Consider the following 2,983-nt stretch of genomic DNA (forward strand, 5'->3'; position numbering starts at 1 on the left):
TTATTTCCCATAAGTAAATATTGCCAAGGGAGGGGAGGGAAGGGGGAGGAAATGGGGAATGGGGGAAATGTTAGTATGTGGGGTGGGGGGGGTCAGCAGTTTTTATGTGTTAAGGAGCAGTACCATTTTATGGTTGGCATGGTTTAAAAAAATGGAATATAAGACTAGCTGTTCTGTATTTTGATGACCGATTACGCTGTATTTTAACACGTTTGTCTGTTTTGTGGTGCTCTAGTGGTAAATAAATTATTTCAATTCTGTGTCGATGTGTTTTTCCTGTCGTGGCATCATCCTCGAAGCCAGAGAATATCTATGATGCGGTGACAGTGATATCAAGCTGGAAAAGTCACACTTTCTTTAAGATTGTGCTTTTTTTTCCCCTCAAGGAGACTCGCTACAGAAATGTCATGCTTTACAGCTCAAAAGCCAGGATGTATCTATCAAGACCCGAAGAGAGTCTTGTGCAGTCTTTTTCTTCTCTTGTTTATTGCTATTTGGTAATTGTTTGAGATTTAGTTTCCATCCAGCTTGACTGTCTACCAGAAAAAAATGCAGAGAGATGTTTGGACCATGCTTTGGCTTTCTGGTTCTATGTTCTGCCAACCCCAGGGCCAAAAGAACTGGTCTAGACAGCATCCCCTATAGCCCCATAACTTGGATGATCGCTGGGCCAGCCAGATATAACAAGAGCCACGTGCTCTTCGGGGATGGTCTCTGGGAGCGGCTACTTCTCCCTCCATTTCCCCCATCTCATTGCCCCGAAAAAAAAAAAAAAAAAATCCTATTTCCACAAATTTCCTTGGCTGTTCCCTGCAAGACCAGACTTCGCAAGTGAGTTGCCAAAGTCTTAATAAATGGAACTAATAAAAAAGTAGTTATGGCTCAATCTGGTTGTCTTGCTTTATCTCATGAAAGAACTAGTTTGTGCCTGTTTTCTGAACATCGCAGAGAAATAAGTCATTAATGCAAGCGTTTAGGGAGAATGGAAAATGATCCCCTTTTCTGTGATCTGTGGTTTAACTTTTACACTCAATTCACGGATAGAGAAAGTGCTTTCACTTTAAAACAATGACTTCATGCTTCTCTGCACAGGGCCAGTACCAAGCCTGTCATCCCGGCCCACGTCACCTCTGTGTGCTGAGTGAGAATTCGAGGGTGGCATAAGGTAATGAGAAGAGTCACCTAACAGCTGCATCAGCTTTGGCAAATGGGTCAGCTGCTCTGAGCCTCTGTTTCTTTATAAAATGAAGATGAGAGGATCTGCTTTTCAGAGTTTTGTGCGTTTGTTTCTGTGCCCTTGTTAAGTGAATAGACACGTGAAAAGTACTTTGGCATTTGGCCTGTAGTTGAAGATCAGTAAATCGTACTCTTAACGCTATTTCCCAAGCTGTTCTGTTTTGGGCTTCTCAGCAACCCTGTTCTAATGAGCTTCTTATATCAGACCGTCACCTGGGCCCATACATCTTCCTCTTGATGGTGAATGTGTAAACCCTCGAGAGCCTAACCTCGTAAGTGGACCAGCCATCAGTCATCACTGAGATGATTTTCTAACCCTATGTGTTAACCTTTTGGTTACACGACTGACCAGACATTGTTTACAACAGTGGGGAAATGTTCATGTTAAGCTTTGCTTACGTCCATCGAGTAAAATTCAAAGTAAAAGAGACAAAGTGCCTAGTCAAATGACCCATTTCCCAAGATGATGGTAACGACTGTTTGCCAAGCACCTACGAGATGCTATTCTCATTAAACTACTTAACCTCACATTTTGTCCTACGATGCAGGTATATATACACATGTATACCTCTATTTTACAAGAAGCGAGCAGACTCAGAACAGTTAGTTACATGTTCAAGGTCACCCTGTTTGAAAGAGGAGGGTCTAGAACCTCATAGCTCAATAGACCAGCTACTGGCCAGACGTGGTCTTCAAGCAATTGAAATATGGATAAACTAAACTGAGATACGCCCAGGTGTAAAATACACGTCAGATTTTGAATCCTTACTACAAAAAAAAGTAAAATGGCTCATTAATTTCTTTATATTGGTTGCATGCCTAAATAAGACTTTTGGATATATGGGATTAAATAAAGTCGAATACTACAATTAACGTCACCTGTGTCTTTTTATTTGTTTAATACAATTGCCAGAAAATTTAAAATTACATATGTGGCTCACGTGTATTAGGGACGGGGTGTGTGTGTGTGCGTGTGTGTGTGTGTGTGTGCGTGCGTGCACGCACGTGCGTTTTAAGGAATCAAAATTGCAAATACAAAATTCGACTCAGAGCCTTAGAAAGAGCCCATAAAAGTGAAAAGCCAGAATATACGTTTCAAAAGCTTCACTTCAAAGCCGCCTTTGGGCCCATAAGGTAGAAAGAACGTGCCTGTGCTTCTACCAGTGACTGTTACCCTGTAATTCTAGCAAAACCTAGACCCCGTCTCTTGACTGCGAATCTATAAAATCAGTCGCTCCCAGTTTCTGTCCTTTTATCTCTGTGACCACATCTTGTGTGAACACATAAAAATAAGACCCTGGTTTTACTAACATTCCAGGTCAGAGGCAAGAGAGGAAAAGGTTTTATGCCTCTTTTGAAACGTCATAACTAGACCCTATGAGAGTAGAGGAATCGTTAATATAAATATTAGATCATCGCGTCAATAGATATGAGTAACTTCCCGTAACGTTGCAAAGGGAACGCTTTTCATTTCCTTGATTTTAATGAAAGAACTGCTTTAGGTTTTTCCCTGATTGTGTCTTTATGTCCTTGAAATACCCTGTAGTTGGTTTCTTCATTTCGGCAAACAATGGCTGTTTGAAGGAGACGTGGGGCGTTCTTGTAACCGGCAGAGAGCTGGAAGAAGGAACAGAATGTTCTGAGGGAGGCCGCCATGTGATCAAAACGAAGAATATTCGGCCTGAGAGAACAGACATAATTAAACAGTAAGGCAAAACAATTAGCGGTAAAGAAAAGGGCACAATAT

Source organism: Pteropus alecto, unplaced genomic scaffold (genome assembly GCF_000325575.1).
Source record: "Pteropus alecto unplaced genomic scaffold, ASM32557v1 scaffold65, whole genome shotgun sequence".
NCBI classification, from domain to species: Eukaryota; Metazoa; Chordata; class Mammalia; order Chiroptera; family Pteropodidae; genus Pteropus; species Pteropus alecto.